General features: G+C 35.2%; 1 long non-coding RNA gene across 2 annotated transcripts in view; it reads left to right on the plus strand.

Annotated features, from left to right (window-relative positions):
- LOC144617144 (uncharacterized) overlaps positions 1–12,856 on the plus strand; it is a 191,612-nt gene that overhangs the window by 54,018 nt on the left and 124,738 nt on the right. Inside the window, exon 4 of one of the 2 annotated variants that reach the window (XR_013557232.1) lies at positions 2,035–2,136. The exons of the other annotated variant lie outside the window; for it this stretch is intronic. This is a non-coding gene — a long non-coding RNA (uncharacterized LOC144617144). The remainder of the gene's footprint in view (positions 1–2,034; positions 2,137–12,856) is intronic. 2 annotated transcript variants of the gene reach the window in all.

Below are 12,856 nucleotides of genomic sequence, written 5' to 3' on the forward strand. Positions count from 1 at the left end.
GAAAGAAAAATATATGTGAAAAATAATTTATTAATTTAATATTTAGCAAAATCTGTGCCCTACTCGGTGCCTTGTCACGCATGCACTATACCAAGTGTCATTTCATTTTTCATATTCTACTTCATAGTCAAATATTCTTTCTCAATTCACAGTTGTCCTTTGACCAGATACTTCTTCCATGACTGTTTTCTCAGATAGGGGTTTATGCATGCTGCTTCTCATTCCTTTATAGGGTGTTTTTTTGAACAAAAATGAAATTGGTTTCAAGGATAAGTTCTGTCACGTGTGTTTTCACAGCAAAAACAGCACATCGTCCCATTGCTTAAAAAGAAAGAAGTTCAAAATGGGCATCTAGAAGCTATGCCAGGGCCTTAGGCACATGGGGGATTAAATGCATTTTGTGAGTTGGAGATACTTTTGCTTACAGGATACAGGAATAGTAGAACTGATTAACTTTATATATATATATTTTATCTCTTTCCTATCTTTTCTCCCCCGTCCCCATTAGCTGTGTTCTTTTTGTGTTCTTTTAGGATTTAAGCTTCTCATATTGAAGTTAGTTTCACATGATTCTGAGATCATAAGTATATGTCCCTGCCATATTTCTTCCCATACACTTCTTATTGATGTCATTCATAAATATTACTTTGAGTTTGATTATTTGTAGCCATCTAGAAAGCCTGGCACAAAGAAAAGTGTAAAGGGATTTTACTCAGTAGGAACTTATAAGACAAAAATATCAATTTAAATGGAAGAATGCATGCTTGTTTTGAAAAGTAGAAATGAGAGAGGTTCCTATTCTTTGTGGGTCTTAGTCCTCAGTGCTCATACTGAAATTCTTTTCAGATATCTTTCTTAGTTGATGGATATTTGGACAGCAGAGAATACCTAGGTATCTTTGTAACTTTTGAGGTTAACCCAGTTTGATAATCAGTAAGATGATCAATAAATGTTTGACTGAACTGAAAAGAACCTTTTGTAGTTATCAAGCAGTAACTGTAAGCAACACTGTAATGCTTGGGACTGAAAAGGCTATTATGAAAATTGAAAGAGTCATATTTTCCCTGCTGAGATATTAATGTCTGCTTAGCTTGAGCAGAAAAAAAGGGCTACCTCTGGGGAGGGGTGAGGTAATGTAGAAATTAATTTTGCCATGAAATGATCCAGAACAATCTAGGGCATTCTGAAGTTAGTGCCAAGTGTAGCATATGAAAAACTGTTTTTTAAAACATGTCAACTTTCCCAAAATATGAAGTCATTGCCTTTGGTACAAACTGATTGGCTTGCAAAATTCACCCTCTGGAATAGTCCTAACATCAAATATGAGGGAGTGAGTTCATGAAAGTATTCAAGAAATAAACCTTGTTTATATAAATATAATGAAGTCTGCAAACATAAAATGAAGTAATAAATCAACATGTCATGTTCTTTAAAATGTGATTTTAAAATATATCCACTTATGCAAAAATGCTTAATCAGAGGTAAAAAAAAGGGATACATTCCATTTTATAATGATTTTATTTTTGGAAAAAATCTGTATTTACTGTTTTGCTAATGATGTGAGTGATACATGCTCTTTGTGAAACCCTTAAACAATACAGAAGACCTTAAAATAAAAAGTGAAAAATCCTCCTGCTAATCCACTTGCAGAGATACTGCCACTTATAGCTTCTTAAATAATTACAGAATTTTCTCATATACGTATAAACAAATAGTACAAGATAGACTTTTCTCCATTTTCAATGTTTTATTTATATATAGTATGCAAACTGGATAAAAGTATTTTAAAAAGTTTGAAAAAAATGGACATACATGACCTTGAGATATATCCATGAAATAATTGTATATTATTTATAATATATGGATTTTAGCTAATCCTGAATCAATTTTAAACATTTCACTGAATTGAAAGTAAGCACTCTGTTAATGGTTAAAATTAGTGCCATAATAACCATCCTGTACTACCAATCTCAGAAAATTATAAACTATAGTAAGTCTTTGTGAATGTGTACTGAACACTTCACTCTGTTCTAGGTGTTTTCCTGTTTTCCACCAATTAATTTAACCATTGCACCATTTCTGTGGAGTAGGATTAGGATTCTCCATTTATAGTTCTAAAAACCCGGCACTTAGAGGGTAAGTAACTTGTCCAGTGACTTCAAACTCTAGCATATAGTGGAGCCTGTTTCCATTTTATTCTTTTTTATTGAAATCCTGTGTCCATCCTTAAAAGGACAATGAACTTTATTCAATATTGATGTTTAAGTAACTAAAGAGTGAATATATAATTGAATTTTCTAAGAACATAAATATTAAAGCCTATCAGAATATAAGTGTTAAGAGAACAGAAGCTTTTTCTTCCTCACTCTTTTGCCCCTCTGCTTTTAGGCCTAAAGTAAGTATTCACTTAAAAAAATGTTTTTTAACTTAACAGAAGACCATGGGGGAGGGGAAGGAAAAAAAAAAGTTAGGGAGGGAGCCAAACCCATAAGAGACTCTTTTTTTTTAAATTTTTTTTTTAATGTTTATTCATTTTTGAGAGACAGAGACAAAGCATGAATGGGGAAGGGGCAGAGAGAGAGAGGGAGACACAGAATCCGAAGCAGGCTCCAGGCTCTGAGCTGTCAGCACAGAGCCCGACGGGGGGCTTGAACTCACAAACTGTGAGATCATGACCTGAGCCGAAGTCGGGCGCTCAACTGACTGAGCCACCCAGGCGCCCCCATGAGAGACTCTTAAAAACTGAGAATAAACTGAGGGTTGATGGGGGGTGGGAGGGAGGGGAAAGTGGGTGATGGGCATTAAGGAGGACACCTGTTGGGATGAGCACTGGGTGTTGTATGGAAACCAATTTGACAATAAATTTCATATTAAAAATGTTTTTTAATGTTTATTTATTTTTGAAAGAAATAGCACATGTGCATGCCCCCAAGTGGGGAGGGACAAAAAGAGGGAGACAGGATCTGAAGTGGGCTCCACACTGACAGCAGACAGCCCAATGTGGGGGGCTGGAACTCAAGAACTGGGAGATCATGATCTGAGCAGAAGTTCTATGCTTAATTGACTGAGCCTCCCCAGGCACCCCTCATTTTTTTTAATCAATGAATTATACATTTCCACATCACAATTAGTTTTTTTTAAAGGACCTATAGCTGAACTGCTTCTCCTTTCCATTAGTGCATACATTGTACTGAACACAGGTATTTAATAAGTAATTCAATCAATTGTATAATTCCAGTCACTGAATAAATGCTATGAAGGAAATGAAGTATGGTTTAGGTATATAGATTTGTGTGTGTGAGTATGTGTGTTTGTATAAATAGGCTATTTATTATGTATGTGTTATGTTGTATGTCTTATACGTGTATGTTGTATGAGTGATGGGTGTGAGTGTGTGTATATTATGTCTACATTTTGTGTGCCAGTCGTGTGTATGTATGGATTGTGTGCATTGAGTGTGTATGTGTATGTTGTACACAAGTGTGTTTTATTTTAGATTGAGCAGTGGGCAGAGATGTTTTTGAAAATGCTTTATTTAATTGCAGACTAAAAGTTTATGTTGTTAGAGTAAGACTTATATAATTCTGTTGGCTTTAAACTGTAAATGTGACGGCGAGGAAAGAACTAATACGCATTGAACATCTTCTACTTTCATATATTATTTCATTTAATTATTACAGTAACTGGATAAAGGAGATGTTGTTTGTATCCTATAGATGAAGTAGGGTGTGAATTAGTTTAGGGCTACCATGACATCAACAGGCTTAAGAAGAGGGATTCAAAATATATTTCTCTTACTCCAGATTCCATTGCTCTTTCAGCTTTACCACACTGCTTGTCTTAATCAGTTTGGGTTGCTGTAACAAAATACCATGTACTGAGGGGCTTAAAAACAACAGACATTCATTTTTCACAGTTCTGGAGCCTGGGAAGTCCAAGATCAAGGCCCTGGCAGATTTGGTGCCTGCTGAGGGCCTACTTCCTAGTTCATAAGCAGCCATTTTCTTGCTGTGTCTTTACATGGTGGAAGGAAGAGAAAGCTCTCTGGGGTCCGTATGATAAGGACACTAATCTTGTTTATGGGGATTTCACCTTTGTGATCTAATCAGCTCCCAAAGACCCAATATAACATTACATTAAGGGTTAGGAATTCAACATAAAGTTGAAGGCGGGGGCACAAACATTCAATCCATAACACTGCCTTTACTAAAAATGGGAAAAAAAACCAGCCATGGGTAAAGAAGGAGAGAGATGAAAGTACAATTAAAGGTAGAGAGAAGAGAATTAAAAATTTCTGATAATGGAAAGAATTAAAAATAATAGGAAGTCATTTGATGTTTGTTATGGCAAGATAACTGACTTGCTGAATTAAATGATCCAAAATATGGAAAATACAGAGAGCAATGCCTGGCATATAGTATGTGCTGTATGTGTTAACTTTTATTATTATTACTAGTCTGGTAAATTTATAAGTGAAGCTAATACAGGATATCGACACATGAAGTTTATGTCTTTTATCAATGAATGAGGAATAATTGAGTGCACAGTATAGGTTAGCTATGTATTAACACGTTAGTTCCCATAATGCAAGCAGAAATAGTGGAAAAGTAACACAAATCAATCAAACATTGACTTGGTTCACTTCAGTTGACTTCTGTTGACCTGTTTTTTGTTGACTTGTTGACTTCAGTGTTAGGTAATGCTCATAGAACTATCACAAACATATTTGGAAAGTTTGTTTTGGAAATACATAGTTCTTAGAAATGACCAAGAGTTCATTTAGGCACATTATCATAAAGCGGTAGTTCCTATCTTTTTTGGTGCCAACATCTTCCTATTATAACAAATGAAATTCATAGTTATTAGGTAATCAGTTAATAAACAATTTAAAAATCAGAACGTACAGATATTTAAAAAGCTTTTAGAAAGAAGTTTGAGTGATCACAACCAAAACAAATGTACCAAATTCTCCCAGTTCAAAGGCGGAGATTACCAGATTGAAAAATGAAAATAAAATCAGTTATATTCTCTACACGAAATATACATCTAAAGGAAAGGGCTACAAAAAGTTTGAAAATTTAAAGAATGGAAAAAATAAGCAAATCCCAACTAAAAGAAAGTTGTCATTGATGTATTAGTGTCAGACAAATATATCATTAGAGGATATTGATGTTGATCCAAAGAGTGGTGTCTGGGTGGCTCGATTGGTTAAAGTGTCCACTTAGGCTCAGGTCACGATCTCATGGTTTGTGGGTTTGAGCTCTGCATCAGGTTCCATGCTGACACTGTGGAGCCTGCTCGGGATTCTCTCTCTCTCCCTCTCTCTGCCCCTGCTCTGCGCTCTCTCTCTCTCTCTCTGTCTCTTTCAAAATAAAGAAACTTAAAAAAAAGAATTTGACAGTTTTTAGAGATAAAATAGGTTAGGGAAGTTCAAAACATGTCTATAATATTATATTTGAGCATTAGTGACACATGTTCTAACTTAAATCACAGTAACTGTCTTCTTTTAATTGAACCTGCATTTTACATTCTGGACTTTAGTTTGTTGTCTAAATAAAATATTTGTGTTATTATTGTTATTTTGGTGTTGTAAAACATTGGTGTTATTATTTTGTTGTTTGTAACATAGAGGCATGTTCTCATAGTACAAAGGAAAAATCCTTTCTATTCCAATGTTGCAGTAGATTGTTGTAGTAGATTAACGACTTTTATTCATTAGTGAGAGAATAACTTTAAGAGGAGTTACTTCGAACTCCAAGAACAGTCCTTTCCTTTTTCTTTGTGATCACCTGAATACGACAATTAATTGTGGTGCCTGGGAGAGCTAATTTATGATGCCCTCCCCACAAATGGATAGGACATAGAAATCGCATCATCTATTAGAGAACAAAGTCTCAGTTGTGGCAAAAAAAGAATTAATGACTTTCCTTTAGGTATAAACTCATACAGGTCCTTTCAGCATTTATGCTGTTGTATAAAGACTATTATAGCAAGTTGTGGCATTATTCCAAATTAATACCACACAATAAATTTTGTTGGACATATCATACTGGTGATTTTATGTAGTAGGTTGTTAAAAATTCTCTTGCAGTAAATATGTTGATTTCAGTGTTAGGTAATGCACACAGGAAAGCATATTAACAGGAATTTAACTGCTAAATGATGTTGGCATTTGCTTACATGTGATTGGTGTTTTTGGTGATGAAATCCACAATAATTGTAGTATTTTTTTTCTCAGAAAACTAGAGATTTTCTTAAACATATGCTGTATGGTGTATGTTGTGCCGTGTGATATATATCAGCACTTGTAGTTGCCACTCGGCCAAAGGCTGTTGACATGGATTGATAGTTTTCATTCAGTAAGGGTGTTTTCATTGCAAATGAGATACCTTAAGAACTCAGAGTTGTTGAATAAAACGGTACATTTAAGATGTGTTTTTGGACTGCAAATACAAAGATAACAAAATTATATATCCTCAAAAGGAGCTTGTTTATCTTTTTTTCTTTTGATCTCTAATAGATTTTCTCATTTATAAAAGTGGACAATAACTAAGCTATCCAATTCACGGAGTTGCTATGAAACAATAGAAAACAAATACAAATATTTGTTATTTGTTTATGTAAGCTGGAACAGGGATAAAAGGGGGTTTTATAATAGATATTTGAAGATAGATGAATTAGAAAATAAATTTGTGTCATAAAGGAAGATGTTTGACCTAAAAGTTAAAATCCATTAAAATCCAGATTGCTTAGAAGTGGGTCCTATCCAGGTAAAGACTGTCATAAAAACAGATGGCTGATGATTTTCAGTAATTTAAGGGTCTTGGTGGGTAATACTAATTCTACTGCTTTGTGAAGATGACTGAAACATATCTGAAGGACTTGATACTGGCAAATCAGAGCAATAGGTTGAATTACTAGCAGCTATGACAGCATTGAAGGGTCACCATTATAGATAGAGTTTTTAAATTGCTATTTCTATTAAATAAGATACTGGTCTTGGAGCTAAGCTCTGAGGAAGAAGCTTTTTGGGTGAAGCAACTGAGTCTGTCTTGTCCATTTTGTACCAGTGGAAAGTGGCCTCTTAGCATAGGGAGTGGTCCTAGGGCAGTGGTGTGACAGCACCAGCAATATGGGAATGGGAGTGAAGTATGTCTGGGAGAAATAATGTCCTGGAGTTATACTCCAATGAAGTAATCAAATTTAATCTAGCATGGAAGTCAATATGGAATTTTGCTTTATCACAAAATTATTTTAATGAGGCTGTTGTATATGCCAAGAAGCACTTGAGTAGGAATTAAGTGACCAACTGTCCTGGTTTTTCTGGGATGGAGGTATTTCCCAGAACATGAGATTTTCAGTGCCAACCTGGGACTGTCCTGGCAAACTGGGACCACTGATCACTTTAAGAGGAAAGCATCAGATGTGGTCATGGGCTCTGAATTGTACAAGTTTTTCTGAGCCTGCACTGAGGAAAAGGACCTCAAGAATGTCTTTGGAATATAGTTTTATCTAGTTTTCTCTGAAGAGCAGGAGTGAGGGAGAATTTCTGTGTATATTACTGAGTATATGAGTTATCACAGTAGTTTTTCTATGCACTACATTTACTAATGAAATAAAATGGGATTGTGTGCCAATGCTTATATCCCTTACAAAAGTTTCTGGTAGAAGGATTGACCAATCCCATTCTAAGGATGTGAGAAGGACCAGGGAGAGGAAAAGCGTGACTTGCCTGATTTAAGGAAATCTATGACAAGGACATAATCAGGAAGATGGGCAAACCTCTAGAAGAGCTGGGATAACAGCTTGAAGTTCCCGGTCCTTGATCACTTGCATGTAACCAGCACTTGGAGATGGGAGCAACAGCATAAGGAAGTGGCCCATCTTCAGTCTGCTTACCAAAAAGAGAAGCTATAGAGAGGGGTGGCCCTTTAGTAACACTAGAGAAATTTCCAGTCTGTCTTACAGATTGAATAGGCGCACACACACACACACACACACACACACACACATACATAAAGTTCTGTGCTTGGTACTTGGGGACTATGATGGTAATTAAGCAGAAAGAGAGCTATAGGCCAGAATTCTCAACCTTAGCACTATTGGCTTTTATGGTTGGATAAATGTTTGTTGTGAGGGGCTGTTCTGGGTTGGTGTTGGCTGGTAAACAGAACCCTTGGTTTCTAATTACCAGAGATCTCTGGTATCTCTCCCGAGTTGTGACAACCAAAAATGTCTTCATACGCTGCCCAGTGCCCCTGGGGGGCAAAATAGCTCTTTGCTGAGAACCATTGGTATAGATAATAATAGTACATAGAAGCAAAAGAGAATTGATATACATCACAAGACAGCATTAATGGACCTTGTTGAAGTAGGACTTTGTTGGAGAGCAGTGTTAATAATCATGGCTGTTATATTCTGAATACTTACTATATGTAAGGTAGTGAGCTATAAGTGCTTTACATTTATCATTTCAATCATTATCATTAGAAGGGACTTCTGGGGTTGGTGCTACACAAGGTAAAATAAATGAAGCACTCACAAGAATCCAAGGGTACACTTCTATAAAGTTTTTTTCTTTTTTTATTTCTTTTTTTCTTTTTAAAAATGTTTATTTTTGAGAGAGAGCAAGAGCACAGTTGGAGGAGGGGCAGACAGAGAGGAGGACAGAGGATCTGTAGCAGGCTCTGCACTGACAACAGAGAGCCCTGACACCTGGGGCTCGGACTCACCACATGGGGCTCATACTTATGAACTCTGAGATCATGACCTGAGCTAAAGTCAGATGGTTAACTGACTGAGCCACCCAGGCACCCCAGACTTTTTTCTTTCATGGATTAAAGACTGTATAAATATAGGTAAGAACAAATACCTGTAGCTGCACCAGTAACTGTGAGTTTATCCGTTTGTCCTATAAACCCAGGAATTCTGATAAATACTATTTCACAAAATCCCCCAAACGGGAATATGTTTAGTGCCTTTATAACTGTATTAGTTGCTTTATTAGTATATTCCTGATAGATTACTTCTGTTTTGTCTAGGCTTTGGGGAGAGCTGGATCCTTCTGTTACAATTTTATAAATATGATTAGAAGAATTTCCCCTAGGTGAATTTCTGGGTTTGCACATTTAAGGTCTTTTCTACCTTTATGTACTATTTTCTGTTGGGAGATACAGGACGCTGTGTATGCCTTTCTCTCACAGTGACATTTGGGCCAGCACAGTAGATTGTAGAAATGGATGTGAACTACAAATATAGTCTACTAAACTCACACTAAATGGATCACCAATTCTAGTTCTCCTGAGCCAGATCCCAATGCCACCCACAACTGAAGAGAAATTGTGAAGTCAGATCATGAACTTGTACAGTGCTGTATGCCAATTTTATCTCAATAAAACTGGGGGGAAAAAAGAAGCTCTAATGGAGATGAAGTTGATCTTATATTTGATAATATTTTGAAATCTGTTATTATTCCCAAGAGGCTGTTGATACTATATATTTTTCTAGATGGGTGATCACATAATTGAAATTATTATTTCAAAAATAAATAATATAGGAAAACTTCATAATTAATTCATAAATAACTTGAGTAAAAAATACATCATAATCAAATAGGGTTTATTCTAGGAATGTGAGGACACCAGCATCAGAAAAATCTATAAGAGTAATTTACAACACTAATTGACTAAGGAGCAGAAATATATAATAACTTTAATTATATATGGAGAAAATTTGATTAAGTTCAGAAAACATTTATGGTTAAAAACTGTTAGAAACCTAGAAGAAAGAAACTTCCTGGACTTGATAAAGGTTATATACTAAACACCTTTGGCAAATACTATGCTTAATGGAGAAACTTATATATTACTTTTAATATAGGTGAGAAGACAATGATTTTATTATTACTAATAATATTTAAAAAATTTTTGGAGGTCCTAGAAAATGATGAAAGGAAATGAAAAAAAAAGTATGAAAAAAGTTAGTTTTAAGGGGGAGGAGAAAAAGCTGCCATTTTATAGACTTTGACTATTCATTTTTTTGATTACCACTTAACATTTTTTTAGTATTTATTCTATTTAAGTTCTCTATTTCTTTTTATGCGCCTTGGTATTTAATACTCTCTTAGAAATTATGCATTTCCTCTAGGCTTTAAAACTTATTAGCATAGAGCTGTCCAAAAACTGCTTTATTATTAAGAAAATCTTACGTCTATAATTATTTCCCTTTTTCATTTTGTATTTTTTTGTGTTCGATCCCTTTTTATTCTTATCAGTCTTATTAGAATTTTTATATTATTAAAATACTTTTCAAATAACTTTCTTCTGTTTTTGTTTACTATATTCTTTTTGTGTGTGAATTTTCTGTTGCTCTATTTCCAATTTGTTGAGCTGAATTTATTTTTAAGCAATATGGCTTATAATTTAATTAACTAATTAATAGCAAAATTAACATAATTTTCTTGCATTATAGTAAAAGAAAATCTATATGATATTGATCTTTTGGAGTTATTGAGAGACTTTCTTTGTAGCCCAGCACATGCTGTATTTTCATACAATTATGGGTGTTTGAAAATAAAATGTTTTCTCTGTTTTTCGCATGTAGAGTTTGATGTGTTTTATATATAATTGTATTGTTTGGGTTTTCAATATTTCTACTCCTTTTTTTTATCTGTTTGATTTACAATTTCTGAGAAAGTTGTATTACAATCTTTTTAACTGTTGAATTTATCTACTTCTTCCTGCACTTGTGTTTATTGTTTCTTGGCATAATTTGAGTGAATATTTATAAAAAAATATATATCCCATGTTTTTGGTGGATGTATATTCTTTATTGCTTTTTTAATAAGAATATAATGTCCTTTTTCTTTATGATCTTTGTACTTCAAATTCTTATGTATCCAATATTAACATTACTGCCACAGCTTTTTTGGATTCTGTTTTATTTTCAGCTTTCCATGCCTTTTAAGACTATCTTTCAGGGGTGCCTGTGTGGCTCAGTTGGTTAAGCTTCAGACTTTAGCTCAGGTCATGATCTGGTGATTTGCAAGTTTGAACCCCGCGTGGGGCTCTGTGCTGACAGCTCAGAGCCTGTAGCCTACTTCGATTCTGTGTCTTCCTCTCTCTGCCCCTCCCCCACTTGCATTCTGTCTCTTTTCTCTCTCTCTCAAAAATAAACATTAAAAAAAAAAAGACTGTCTTTTATAGCCAGTATGTAGTGGGATCTTATTTTGTGATCCAACCTGAGAATCTTTTCCTTTATGAGTAAGTTTAATTTATTCAAATTTATTGAAATTACTGTTATATTAAGAACTAGTTCTTTCACCTTATTTTATATTTTTCATGTTTTTGAAAAATTTTTTTACATGTTTACTTGTTTTTGAGAGAGAGAGAGAGAGTGCGTGAGTGGGGAAGGAGCAGAGAGAGAGGGAGACACCAAATGTGAAGCAGGCTCTAGGCTTTGAGCTGTCAGCACAGAGCCTGAGGTGGGGCTCGAACTCCTGAACTGTGAGGTCATGACCTGAACTGAAGTCTGACACTTAACTGTTTGAGCCACCCAGGTGCCCCATATATTTTTCATATATTTTCTTTCTCTTTCTTTTTCTTCCACTTTTTCTTCTGCATGCTAAAAGTAATACATTCTATTTTTTTTAAATTTTTTTTAACGTTTATTTATTTTTGAGACAGAGAGAGACAGAGCATGAACGGGGGAGGGTCAGAGAGAGGGAGACACAGAATCTGAAACAGGCTCCAGGCTCTGAGCTGTCAGCACAGAGCCCGACGAGGGGCTTGAACTCACGGACCGCGAGATCATGACCTGAGCCGAAGTCGGCCGCTTAACCGACTGAGCCACTCAGGCGCCCAATACATTCTATTTTTTATAGTGATTGCCTTTTTCTTAAAAGTCCTACTCATGCTTATTTACTCCTGTTTGATTAATGGAATTTATTAATATCTGCATATTCGCTATAACAAGACAAGCCCTGTGCCGTACTCTCTAATCCCTTAATTTCTTTCCAAAACCTAATCATATGACCAAAATTTTGCTTCTAGATTTTTATAGATATACTTTATATTTTGCTTTTTTGGTAGGATTTTTATGACAACTATTCATTTTGTCAAGATATTTTGTTACATTTATTTTCCATATCACTTGAAAAAATTCCTGATTATTTTCTTTTTTGTTTGCTTAATTTCCCCCAAAGTGTTTTCAGCATGGACCTTTGTATGGAAAACCATCTAAGGCCTTGTGTCTTAAGTTTGGTTACCCAGAAGAAACCAGGGATTTACTATGAAAATATTCACTAAATATGACTAGTAGAATGGAAAACGGAAAAGTATGAAGCTAAGCAAAGATGAGATTTTAGACAAAGTCCTAGCCTTTGCATGATTCTGTGGGGAGAGCTGGAGCACAAATAAGACTTCAGAAATTGTCCCACCTTGAGAAGGAAGCTGGGCTTTTATATTCCCACACCAGTTATTCATTGGCTATGGGCTGCTCCAGTAGGGTGTAAATTTCCAGGCACTTCTTGTTCTTTGAGAGTGCAGTTGAAACTTCTCCAGTAGCCAAAGGGAAATCTTCTGAATTAGTTAAATCTACCCAAAAGGAAGCAGAGCATACAGAGTCTAAAGGATAGACACACAAAACCAGTAAGTGAGATCTAGGTAAAACATCAGTTGTGTCCACTATTGTCCATCCCTTCCTCTGCTGAGATTCATTTAGTTCACACAGAAAGATCAATCCATCGTACAATGGCTTCTTCTATATTTTGAGTGGTCACAATTTCTGGAGGAAAATTTACAGCAGGTATTTAATGAGATGAGCTATAGCCCTTTGTCCTGAATTTGTAATTAATGTT

Source organism: Panthera onca, chromosome C1 (assembly GCF_046562875.1).
Source record: "Panthera onca isolate mPanOnc1 chromosome C1, mPanOnc1 haplotype 2, whole genome shotgun sequence".
Lineage (NCBI taxonomy): Eukaryota > Metazoa > Chordata > Mammalia > Carnivora > Felidae > Panthera > Panthera onca.